Consider the following 13888-nt stretch of genomic DNA (forward strand, 5'->3'; position numbering starts at 1 on the left):
CATGACCATAGGTGGGGTAGGCTTTGCTTTTATGCTCAGCTCTCTCTTTACCAAAGCTGATCCATGCATCATCCAAAGCCTCTGACATTGTCCATACATTGCACCCAACCCCTACGGTGCCTCCTGGAGGTGGTGGGCCTACAAGAGTGTGGGTTCATGTGTCCACTTTGGTCTGCACAAGGCCAGGCCTGCTGGACTAAGGCCTAGCCACCAGGCTCCTCTGAGCTCCTCCCCGGGTTTGGTTCCAGAGTCTCAGATTCTTAAAATTGAGACATTCTTCAACATGGCATACTGAGACTTATTACAAATCAGATAAAAAGAGAAAAGCCACATTTTTGAGTAGAGCATGCCCAGTCTTCCTGGAGATGTGAGGCACACCTATATTTTCAGCAGTGTGTGACGTTCACGCCGTTATCGCCCCCGCCACGACTTGAGCACCCAGCCCTCCGCAGTTCTGGATGAAGCTCCAGAAGCTGCTGCTGGCAATTTTGTGTTTGTTTTGTTTGTTTTTATCAAAACTTATAAGCTAAATCATTAAACTTCTTTTAAGTTTTATTCTTTTCTTTAAAAAAAAATGTATTAAAAAAATTGTGTTCCATTTATACAAATAGTCTGACTGTTGGCTTAAAGGATATGCAGGGATTTAATAGTCTTTAATGCTTCTAAGGTTAAATATTCACTTGCCTCTCCAAGTCCCCCATCCTTACTCTTTCTTCAAAAGGTTGATTTGCCTAGCTATCCAGTAATTACAGGCGGACAGTTCTATCTATATGAGGATATTAATTACACACTGGCCTGCATCCATACACACATATAACAGTGCAGAGACTTAATTACATACAGTTAACAGAGTGAGATAATTGACATCTCAACATAACTATAAGGACATTATTTGAGGTGGGGTCTTTAGCTGATTTAGAAATAAAAATAAAACCCAATTCCAGTTTGTTTCCTTGAAACTTCCTGCATAGTGGAAGTAACAAAACATATGTACATTTGTCCTTTGTGTGAGGGGGCATCATAGTGTTTTAAAATAGTATTATATAATCAAAAATTATGATAAGGCTATAGATGTGGTTGTTTGTCACTGTATAATATCATATCCATTTCTGCTTTGTGCCAAATATAGTTTAAGATTAAACATGTGATTTTTTGTTGTTGCTGTTTTGGTTTGGTGCCACTAAACAGACACAGTTCAAAGAGCTCCACAAAGAAAAGTAAAACCTGTCTCTGTCACGGAATTGTGATGTTTTGTCTTAATATGATGCAAATTAGAAGAGGGTTTGAATTTTCTTTTTCAGTTTTTCAGTCTTATTTATGAACCCATCTATCAGGATTATTAGAAAATCACAAAATCACATTTAAAAGTTTGCAGTAAGTGTTTTATATTCATATAAAACTTCACAGCTTCGGTCTCTCTTTAAATATACATTTAAAAGAATCTGAAAAAAGATTTCGGTTTAACGACATCAGAAGGATTCATATCGCTAATGCTAATATACTGCCAGTGTATGATACACACGCTTTAGAGGCGTGACCTCCCAATCTTTGTAATGAGGAGCAGCAAAGGGCCTTTCAAAACAAACATGGTGCTACAAGATCTCAAGATTTGATGCTCTACTGTATATCCAGTGGCGAAGTACTTTGTGTATATTTATATGTACTTGTGTATCCAAAGCTTTCACAGAAGTCTAACCAGCCTATTAAAAACTAACTCCACTCATACTGCTTCCATAGGAATATAGAGGCTAAGTAGCAGCCAGGAGACATGTTCATTGAGTCATTGGTTTCAAAATGTCTTCCCCTAATGCTTCGACAGGCAACCATCTCACTCCTATTGAAGCCAAATAAGGATCCATTAGAGTGTTCATCATATCGTCCTATATCACTCTTAAATGTAGATTTAAAAATACTGTCAAAAACACTTGCTCTCAGGCTAGAGCAATATCCACCATTGTTAATTTCTCCAGATCAGACAGGTTTCGTGAAGGGTAGGCATGGTTTTTTCAACCTGCGCAGGTTTTTAAACATATTACACACCAAGTCAACTACAACCCCTGAAATTGCCTTATTACTCAATGCTGAGAAGGCATTTGACCAGGTGGAGTGGGATTATCTGTTTTATACTCTACATAAATTTGGATTTGGCCCTAATTTCATTTCATGGATTCAGTTACTTTACTCCTCACCTATGGCACGTGTTAGAACAAATTCGTTATTCTCTTCTTATTTCCCACTTCTCCGTGGTACGACACAAGGTTGTCCCTTATCCCCTCTTCTTTTTGCATTATCAATTGAACCATTGGCGATTAAACTGCGAGCTGACAGTTGCATTAAGGGCATCTTCAGAGGTGACCAGGAGCACAAAATATCCTTATATGCTGACGACCTCCTGCTGTATATGTCAGAGCCTTTGTGCTCTCTTCCCCGTGCTCTTGCCATTTTTGAATGTTTTGGTAATATTTCAGGTTACAAGTTGAACCTGCATAAAAGTGAACTTCTCTGTGTCAACTCTATAGCCAGGAAGATTTCATTTTCAGATTTTCAATTTAACGTTAAATCAGGGTATGTGACCTATCTGGGGGTTAAGGCTACCCACTCATACAAAGGTCTTTATGAAAGAAACTTTGTCCCGCTGCTTAAGAATACTGAGACAGATCTTCAGAGATGGAACAATTTACCACTGTCATTAATTGGCCGCATCAATTCTATCAAAATGAACATACTACCCAAGTTCCTTTATTTATTTCAATGGATCCCCTTCCTACTTACCCAATAAGTATTTTATAACACTGAATAAGCATATCTCTGCATTTATTTGGAATGGCAAAAGTCCACAAAGATTTCATGCAGAGGACTAGGCCAATGGGTGGATTAGCCTTGCCAAACTTTCAGTCTTATTATTGGGCAGCAAATATTCGAAATATGCTGTACTGGATGAGTAATGTTACTACAGAGACTCCAGCTTGGCTCCAAATTGAGTCATCCAATTGTGGCAAAATTTGCCTATCAGCTTTGTTGAGTTCAGCTCTCCCATTAGAACTATACACCTATAAACGTAACCCTTTGTTGTATGACTCGCTCAGAATCTGGGTGCAATGTAGGAAAAGGTTGGGGTTACACTTAATGTCAATTAAAGCACCTATCTGCTCAAATCATATGTTCCCACCCTCCATGATGGATTCTGCCTTTAAAATATGGGAAAGTAATGGCCTTAGAAATATCAAAGACCTTTTTGTAGATGGGATTTTTGCCTCATTCACGCAGCTCCTGAAGCAGTTTAATGTTCCTCGGCAACATTTTTTCCGCTATCTACAAATTCGCCACTTTGTAAAGAGTCGATTTCCTTCATTTCCGAAACTACCTGAGGAAACTTCTTTGGATAAAATTATTAATATAAACGTTCATAAGAGAGGGGCAATTAAAGAAATCTATGCTATATTATTAGATCTTCAATCTCCTTCTCTCTCCATCCTTAAAGCACAGTGGGAGAGAGACCTTGGGATGACTATAACAGATGAGCTCTGGCAATCTTTTCTCCAGAGGGTACACTCTTCTTCAATATGTGCCAGGCACGGGCTCCTTCAATTCAAGGTCCTACACCGATTACATATCTCCAACGAAATATATCAGTATCATAGTTAACTGTACACTGAATGTCCCTTATACATTTTATTTTTATATTTGTTTGTTGTTGTTTGTTTTTTGTTGTTTTGTAGGGGTTTCTTTGGTTTGTTTGTTTGTTTTCCTTCTCTATTTCTGTTATCTTTTGGGGTATTGTAAATACTGAACAGCAAACTACTGTATGTTCAATGTTTTGTTATTAACATGCTGCTGTGACTGAAAATAAAATTTATTTTAAAAAAAATTAAAAAAAAGTAGCAGCCAGGTGCTGCTAATGCAGTTGATGAATTTTATTACTGTAATATGTAATTACAATAGTGACGAATTACTGTAATGAGCCAATGTTTTCCCACAGTTCCTTGCCATTTACAGTAAATTAAAGTACACGTGTTATAGTATCTTACTGTAGATATTACAGTATACTGTTCAAATTACAGAAATCAGTTACAGCTTGTATGCACTACTACAAGATACATGGTAAAATATGTGTTATTATTTTGTGTGTTTACAAAATAACAAAAGATTGTAAATAAAAGACAGCAGCAACAAAAACTACTGACAGTAAAGTGCAAGTAGTATTTCATAGTCCTCTGCATTTAATGTAGAGTTTTATGTCTGAAAAAATACATTTTAAATAAAACTGTCATCTTTAAAAAACAAAACACAAATAAAAAAACAGTGTCGACTGTGCCTCAATTGTGATCTCCGTGATCCTTGGCTGCCATCTTCTGGCAGCTTTGCAAACAGCCTAAAAACATTGTATCAGCTGGCATCATAGTGTGTAAGTGTGTTTACGCAGCCACTGAGTATATCTGCAATTTAGACGAATACTTAGATGGTGATATTATTCTTTATTATTATCCTTTTGTTTTGTTTTTTTAAAATAAAAAGCACAGTTTTTTCTGGTGTTCAGGCCATCATTGTTAAAGTGATTCCATGTATTCAGTCTTCAGTCAAGCAGCTGTTGGGTATTTGAAGGCGGAATATGAATCGTGACATGGACGCTGCTGTAATAAATACCTGTTTAATTTCTGTGTGCATTTAGACAGAGCAGTACAGTACATGCAAGAAGAGGGTAGTATGCAGCAACTTACTTACCGATCGTCTTTTGAAATTTGGAACGTCTAGCATTCAAAGGAATATGGTATATTATATGGTATATTTTGATATACCCGATCATCAATTTCAAGAAAAAAAAACGTTTCACAATATGGTCTTGTTGAGCTCAGCATGTCACTTATATCAAACCATAACCACTCTGAGTCTCATAGTTTTTAGTATAAGTGAATTATGTCAAAACACAAGTATTGTCTGTGCCATATTTTAGGGATCTGATTTTTTTTTTTTTTTTTTTTTACAAATTTTGCTAAGCAAAGAACTAGACAAAGGGAAGACTGCCAAAGATCTCACAGGTATCAAGTATGTCCCACCTAGTCGCCCTTAGAAGTTAGAAGCTCTATCAGGATATTGGGCGTTATAAAAAAAAAATTATCCCAAACCACAGCCGAGCAGTCAGACGTGAGTTGGCATTGTTTTACACTGGTAGTAGGACAGGCACGAGCGCATGAACCAATTAGCTGTGGTGATTAGGCGTTAATTTGAAAGCGTTTAGCTTACAGGAAGTGCTCGCGCTAAACGCGGAGCGTTGACGCTGTTAAGTACTGACTGACCGACTGCTTGAGGAATGCTGTTCACTGAACCACGGTAGTTTTTTTCCTTCTTTCTTTTCTAACTAGGAGGTCAGTGTTAATAAGACTGGTGAACTGTGACAACAAGTGCGCTCGGAATAGTCGACCCGTTTACTTTTCTGAATAAAGAAGATTTGCGTCAGCTGTACAAGGAGAAGGACACCGCGGTCAATATGTACGTTTTTTTTTTGTTTTTTTTTTGTTACTAAATTGTAAATTTTCAAGTTTATCTAGACTTTTCCCCATGCTGGTTATCTTCTCTAGGTTTGTTGTAGAGAACCTACCTTAGCAAAGTACCTCTTCTGTTGTAACCGCCTCCTGCTGCATTACTCTGCTGTCACTCCGCTGTGCTGAAGCCGGTGTGCCAAACCGTGTCTTAAAATCTGTCAAATCTTTAGTATTTCTACTTTAAGTGCCAAGCAGCTTCAAGACAAATATAGCCGCGTTTGGTTGCTTGTAGCAGCACATTATGCGAAACGAAAATGTAATATTGACGTTAAAAATAGCTAAATTCCGTCAAAATTAAAATGTATGGCACGTTTTTAATACCCTGTAGGTTATCCTAATGCCAGTATTTTATCGCAAAAGAGCTAAAAGATTGTAAATGGGAAAACGTGGGAATTGAGCACAGTGATTTTCTTTGAAAACAGATTCACATATCCAAATAATGGGGGAAGATTGGGACAGAGTACCCCGGGCCCCAAAGGCGGAAGGGGCTCTGGCAAACCTAGAATGAAAAGTTTTTTGTTTTAGTTTTTATCTTCTAAGTAAATGTTGCCTTAAATAAATTTCTTGAATAAATTGGTTGGGCAATTGAACTTTGATACCCATGAATACTGGAGAATATCTGATGCCTCCTTCACCCCTTACAAATCAAGTAACATGGTTTCGTCCAGCATTGGGGTGGCCTTTACAGCACAGCCAATTTACTGTATTCTACTGTATCTAGACTACTGCTCATATTCCCTGTAAGTCACGTCTTTCTACAAGAAGGCAAATTCAAAGAATAAGAAGAAAGGACAGTGAGAGAAGAAAGCAACTGGGAAGTCAGTTTTCAGGAAGATTCTATCTGAAGAGAGGTGAGCTGTGCACAGCAAATTTATCTATAAGCAGTTGTTAAATACTAATGTTTAGATGCAAAGCTACCATAATTACCTCGCAGAAGTTAACACCATGAAATTAACTTAATTTTTGGCACAAGGTGAGCTCATATAGTGGCAACTAAAAGTTGCTCCAAGCAGTCATTTGTTTTGATAGAAATTTAAGCATAAAGCTCAGCAGCACTAACATCAAGTAGCATTAAGCTTTATTGTATGTTGGATCACATGATGTAAACAGGGCATTTAAAAATGCCACTGCTTTTTAATTTAAAATAAAAACAACCCAAAAATGTAATTTTTCTACGAGCATGTGCACCAGTATACCCATGGACATGCTCAGAAATGTTTTCATGTGTTAATAAATCACACCATTTTATCCACAAGATCATTAGACTTCCTTACATGACTCTGATCTAAAGGAGTACTAATGATAAAGGGCTCTTAGTCTCACTTCATTGCACATATTAAAAACCCACTTTAATCTAGTGTATTTGAGCTTTAATTCGGTCTACTCAGCATAGGTACTGTCATTGTAGTGCTGGTTTCATAAGTGCAAGTTTTGAAACTTATTTAAACTTTAACAAATATCAAGATAATTATTTACAGTTATTGTGCTGTGCCTTAATGAGGCGCTTCAGCGTCTCAAAGTTTGAATGCAGTGTGAGACTGTTAGCAGGTTAAAGAGGCTAATAGAGTGTCTGTCTGTGATGGAGGGAAGTGAGGTGAAGAGAACAAGGTTGCTGTGAGGGAGACTTTGGAAAGAATGAGAAGAGGACAGATTTCTTACATTTTAGTTTGCTTTTTTTTTTTTTTTTTTTTTTTTTGACTTCATACTTGTGAATCATTGCACTGTAGGTGAGGAAAGCTGATTCTGTCTGTTTCTGCTAACAAAATATGTATCTAGTGGAAGTTTGTCTGGATGTAACTGATAACTGGGTGTACTTAGCCTAAGCATTTTCTTAGAAAACTGAAATTGCTGTTTTAAGCTCTTCTTTTTGTCGAAAATACTTAAATAAAAACAAAGAATCAAACTCTTGAAATTGGAAGTAGTAGTAAAACTCGTTTAACTATAAAGTAATTGTGGACTTCAGTATGCTGAGATACTGTGCAGTCTTATAGATGTACCTTTGCTTGTTATTAAACACACTATATTAATACTTCACTTCTGCATACATGAATAGTTGTCTGTTTCTCTGTTAGCCTTGTGACTGATTGGCGACCTGACCAGGATGTATCCCATCTCTTGCCCTTTGGTAGCTGGGATAGGCTCAAGCCCCCTCCCCCTCCTCTGCAACTCTGAAGTGGATAAGCAGAAGGAGATGGCTGGGTGGTTGTAGCGTGTTGGACATCAACAGTGTAAACCAGACAGTAGTGCTAAGCTGGTTTAGTGTGCTGTGCTTTTGTGAGATCTGGAAGGTTCAGTGTTGGCCTGATGTTATGACGTGACTCTAGTTGCAATGACAGCATTCTTGGCATAACTGTGAAATGCATCCCACAACTGCAGTAGGATGCTGCCTGCCAAAACAAACACACTATTTGATTCCAAGGCAGAAGGTCATGGACCCCATATTGTAGTAATAGGAAAACAGACTTTTTCAGGCTGACTGTGGGAATGCTACAGTGAAACCACAAACACACTGTGCCTGTGTTGCTCTCACAGGGTGCATTGAACAGTAAGTCCATTGTGCAGTTGCTGGACTGTGACTATGTGAATACCTAATTTAGCTAATATGCAGGCCTAAGCTAGCAAGGTGCATGAAACGGATACAGTGCAGTGTGTGGTCATGGCACTACCTCAGCTCATTCTCCTTTCATTTAACATGTATTCATTATCACTAATTTTCAACATTGTGACTGTAGTTTCAGTGTGATGTCACTTGTGAGAATCTCTGCACTAATTATAGGGCATTATAGCAAAACCTACATTTAAAATGAGTTTGGCTGACAGCCAGTTCGGAAAAGACCAAAATGTGATAGTTTGCTTCGTTAGAGGCTTGTTGAATGTTAATTGTTTATTATACCTAGAACCAAAAATAAGAAGAGTGTTCAGTTAATAGAGCTTTAGTCTCAAAGTAGAAACTCAGAGTGAGATAGAATATGCACCTTGAATTATACCCAAAGAATTGGTTTCCAACTGTGCAGCCTTACCAGGCCTTTACTGCAGCTTGTGCAGTTGTTTGCAGGTCTTCCTGTCTTTAGTTTTGTCTCCAGTAAGTGAACTGCACCTGTCTAGTGTGTTAAATGTTGGAACCAATTGGTGAGTAGTGAGTGAGCATTTCCAAACATGTTTAATTATGGGGCAATGAGGCTGTGACAAGCCTCCACATGTTTTAAATGGCTGTAGACACTGAGCCTAACACTGCTGTTCAGCTTCTTTATCTTGATGCAAATGTAACCCAGAAATATGTCTTGTGTAACAGAGAGGCAGGCCCCCACACTGAGAGTGTATGTTTCTGCATGTATGCATTACAATTGCTGTGGAGACTTACACGAACGCATATGCGCGCACACAGACACACACTTATACACAAGCCTTTGAAGTTAATGACTTCCTGTGTTAGATTTCCATGAAGAACTGGACAAACAACCAATTAACTCAAACATGAGCACATACAAATTACACTATAGAACCCCACGTCCACATGCACTGAAAGGACAGCTAAAGTTGTACTGAAAGTTAATAACTTTGATTCTTGAGATGTTCTAAAGTTGGGAACAGTCTCATTTGTTATGCTCCTGAAAGTTATCTGTTTGGAAATAAATGCATAGCCCACAATGGCAATATCAAAATCAAACTGAGGCTAGTGTTCGGTCACATTAGTGACCAATTTTACACACTAGAATAGAACTGATGTGTTAGATGGGTTACTACCTATTATTTTAAAGAATGGTGGCTTCCCTTTGTGTCAAATCATGACTATGATGGGGGTTTCTGTACATGATAAAACTGAGGGTTAGACACTTAAAGTGACCACACCATCAGAAGATCATGAAATTAACTGTATGAAGTCCAGTGAAGAGAATAAATCTAGTACAGTCTTTCTTTCAGAGGAGGAAAGATGAAGCTAGGTGGTCTTGTGTGTGAATGTGCTGAAGCATGTAAACAAAGTAATGTTTGCAACTGAGAAATTTCAACTGAGCATCGCCGCTGTTGCAAGAGTGAACTGTTGCTGTGTGTGTGCGCTGCATGCTTGTATGTTGCACATTACACGTCTTTCATTGTAAACAATAGAGCTTGTTGGAATAGTTGGTGTTGATTTGGTACTGATGTCATGACTGCTATCAGTATTGCAGAACACAGTCCATAGGAACATGTGAGCAGTTATTGTAAATCACATAGGAAGCGTTTGGCCAGTCTTGGGTGCACCTGTGAGTGATTGGTAATAATTTCTTGTACTTAAAGTATAAAAAACAGCCACAAAAGCTGATATAGAGCTGTATTATATTTGTACATAGTAAAGGTGTGACCTGCACAACTTTAACCCTTATCCACAAAAGAGTGAGTGTCCCAGATTTTCATTGGCTATTGTTTTAAAAAGCTAAGTCATGTTCATCTCAGAAGAAATGTGTCGCTTTCAACAAAACTTGCTGATTTTATGGGTGAGACTAAAGATGCTTGGAAGATAGACAAGCAGTTAACTTAACAGTTAGTAATGCAGAAAATGCCTGAGTGCCAATGGACCATAAAGGCAAATTTGATCCTCTGTTGACGATTAGGGCTGTGCAATATGACCAAAATCAGTAGTGAGTCATAAGTAATTTCTTATCCAAATACCTATCACGATATAGTGCAATTTCTGCAAAGTCAGTGAATAGTTTATATAATCACCACATCAAAAGTGTTATTGTTATTTATATTTAAATTAAATAATCAAAAATGAAATAAAAATGCGACTTACATACCATTATCCCATAGTAACACACAGTAGATGACCCAACTCAGTCATGCAAGCGTTTCCCTGAGGCCTCCGCCTATCATTACTGCTCCTTTGTGGTAGTCAGGAAACTAGCCTGTCTGCAAGCATCAACTGCAGAGCATCCAGTCTCTGAAGTGCACAGTTAAACACATACAGGGATGTGTTGTTCAGCTCGTCCACATATCTGTTGTTACAGCGTGTTATGCTACGTTGCGGATTTCTCATAACATAAACAAGGCAACTCGACTTGTGTGAAGTGTTTTTGGCTAGGCCACTGGAATCAAGTGTTTTAAACGATCCACAAAACCATATATATATATATATATATATATATATATATATATATATATATATATATATATATATATATATATATATATATATATATATACATACACACACACATATACATGCATGCATGCATGCATGTATGTGTATAGATAGAAGTTGTAATGGCTGCTGTTAGCTTTGTGAGTCTTTATTATATGGCGTGCTACTGGGAAAAGACAGTTCCGACCTCTGAGTCTGGGGTTTATTTTGAGCACCCGATGACTTTTTTTTTTTTTTTTTTTCTTATTCTTAATCTCTCTATACTTTCACATAAGTCGTGCTTAGGTGGTGAAAGAGATTTGTTCTGTCAGTGTGTGTAGTACCAGGTTGCTGCATAATTTGCACAATAGTTTTCTGCTCTTTGTCAGACTTTCCATAACAAACTATGTCCATGCTACAGAGATGGCCCCTCGTTTAGGAAGAGGCTCCTCAATTAGTTTTGGCTGGTCCTTCTGTTGTTCTGTGGTGACCATTGCAAACCTTTATCTAAAACACTGCTTACTGCAATGAAAATATTGTTTTGCAACAACATGAAATAAATAATAGAGCATAATATGAAACAATAGATGTTTAAATATTGTCACCATATCCCACAGCCCTGTTTACACTTGTGCTGGGTTGTGTAACGACTACTTTGTATCCATGCATTTATAACATTCCAGCAAATTTGCAGCCTTTCGTTAACATTTAGCTTTGTCTTGAATGATACTTTCACATTTTATCAGCAAGTAAGTCACCAAAACTGCTCTTCTACGTCATTATACTTCAGTTTGTGGACAAAGGACGGAAACAGAAATTTGCAGGTGTCCTACTAATGTAAAAACAAACAAACAAAAAAACTAAAACACAACAGCCACATGAAAACACTGGTGGAATTGTTGCCCACTGTTGCCAGAATGGAGTCACTCTCATTATCAAAGCTAAGAAATCCTATTACATGACCTCTGACTGTTACAGTGTGCGTCTGAGTTTTTTAGACTGTGACTCACGCGGTAAGCGAGCTTGTGCTTTACTCATTCATTACACTGTCTGGCACAGCTGTTTATGCTTTTGCTGACCCACTGTCTTCTTCCATAATTAGGTGGGTGGGAGTGTTTGGTTGTTGCTATTTTCAGGACTTTTCTTGTTCCTATTGAAATCCTGAAGAGTTTTTACAGGAAGTGTTGAGTTAAGTACAAATTTGGATGTTGTAAGGTCTTTCCCCTTCTCTCATTCTAATCAACATTTTATAATAATGCTCATGCTGTGATGCTTATCTTTTTCCCTGCATTAAGTTTTACCCTGAAGCGAGCTGGAATTCACCGGGAAAACACGCAAAGCCCTGCTCATCTCGTCTTTCAGTCTTTCCTGTCGATCGTACCTGCCGTGCCAATTCTTGTTAACATACAGTTTCCTCATTCACATTACGCAGTTGAGAACTTTATTTTGACTTGCAGTCAAAGGGATCGTCTACTAGGCCTCTTGGGTTCAACACTAAAAGTGTAGGAGCTAATTTGGAGATAAATGCAGTATGTACAGTATGCACTGTGTATGCATCCCTAAGTGGAATGTGTTTTTGTACCTTTGTGAAAGCAATTTAATATTTTAGTGTTGGAGCACACAACAGTTTATTCAACTTTGTGTGGGTGTGTGTGAGCTGACTTTGTGTAGTTTGTAGAGCAAAGCTTTTAAAATAATTTGGTCCCTAGGTGTGTTATCTTACTCTAAGATAAGGCAAATGAAAGACAGGCTTTGGTTTAAAACTAAAGTAGAGCTATACATGGTGCTGGCCCATTAAATGATAAGCATTATCACAAAAGTAATAGAAATATGAAACATGGTCAGGATAAAGTCAGTAGAACTCATTCCATCCATATTTTGATAGGCTTCACAAAAGGCTACTGATACTGAATGCATGTTAGCATGTTATGCTAATCTTTGGGCTACTGTAGCCATAGACACCAATGCATTAGGAGTTTGATCAAGATCAAAGACAAAATGGCCACAGATAAAACTCGAGTGATGGTGTTACAGAAACAATTGCCAAGAGATGCCAAAAAATGAAAAATTTCCCACCACTGACTTAATAGTAATTCCATATTTATTTATAGAATAAGTGTAGAAATACAGCAAGTAAAATTTAATTATTAAGAGAGCTCATTAGTTTTACCCATCCTGAGATAGGTGCATTGGTAATTAAACACTTTTATATAGGCTATCAGTTGGGAAAGAACCAGCTGATATTAAGGCTGCTTTTAGATTTCAGCCTCTTTTTTTTTTTTTTTTTGGCACCTCCGTTTCTTCATGTGTACTCAATACTTTTCCCTTTGCCATTTCTCATTATTGCACATAACTTAAGTTATGGGCATCTATGGTTTGATTTCTCTGCACATGTGGACTGAATGGGTGGTTACCAACATCTGGTGAGAATTTCATATCAATAGCACCTATAGAGAGATATTGTGAAAATTGACTAGGCTCTGTCATTCACACACCCTTCATTAGTTAAACCTTAATAGTAAGTGGCTGAACCCCCTTTTTTCTCTTTAGAACTGCTTTGATTATTTGTGACATAGATTCAGCTCTTTCACTATTCTGATGTTTGGTTTGTACTTGAGCAGATCATCTTGACCTTGTCTACATGCCTGTTCAGTAAGTAGTGGTTAGTAACAGTTTTTTCAGTAATCTGCTCTCCACCACAGCTTCAAAAGTCACTGGGTTACAGCCAACCACAAAACCAGTAGTCCTGATCAGTTTATTAGTCTGCTGGTGACATCAGAAAATTTCTAACATTTTGCTGCACAAGATTGAGGAACTCAACTTCCTTGGGAAATGGTTTTGCTCATCTACTTGTATTCAAATTCCATATTGGTTGTCTAGTTCTGTGTGGTGTCGATGTAAATGCTCAGGCACGCAGCCCTGTCAGTTCTAAATCTAACCACTGCATATATTCAGTATTTCTATAATTGGCATTGATACAACGCAATCCCCCGTGAAGCTGTACTGCACATCGCCAGATGTGATGTAGCACTGCTCAAGCTCACATACTGCAGTCTGGCAGGTAGCTATTACTATCTAGCTGGGAGTAAACTCTTTACAGCATGTAAATGATTCCACAATCCACTCCCTGAGGCTCATGGTCTTGAGGCTGATGCCATCAAGCCCATGAGATGTTGAGTGGTCAGTTTCACAGATTGCACTGAGGGGAGGGGAGGGGGGGGGGGGTGGTAGTAGAGTCATTGCTGGTGGT

General features: G+C 38.0%; 1 protein-coding gene across 2 annotated transcripts in view; it reads left to right on the forward strand.

Annotated features, from left to right (window-relative positions):
• The first annotated feature begins 5233 nt into the window (after window positions 1-5233).
• Window positions 5234-13888, forward strand: part of ripor1 (RHO family interacting cell polarization regulator 1) — a 47935-nt gene continuing 39280 nt past the window's right edge. The window contains exon 1 of one of the 2 annotated variants that reach the window (XM_084934355.1): window positions 5234-5328. The gene's annotated coding sequence lies outside the window, so the exon portion shown is untranslated. The other variant, XM_084934354.1, reaches the window with a different exon arrangement.

This window comes from Perissodus microlepis, chromosome 7 (genome assembly GCF_051167445.1).
Source record: "Perissodus microlepis isolate ML-2025 ecotype Zambia chromosome 7, ASM5116744v1, whole genome shotgun sequence".
Taxonomy (NCBI): domain Eukaryota; kingdom Metazoa; phylum Chordata; class Actinopteri; order Cichliformes; family Cichlidae; genus Perissodus; species Perissodus microlepis.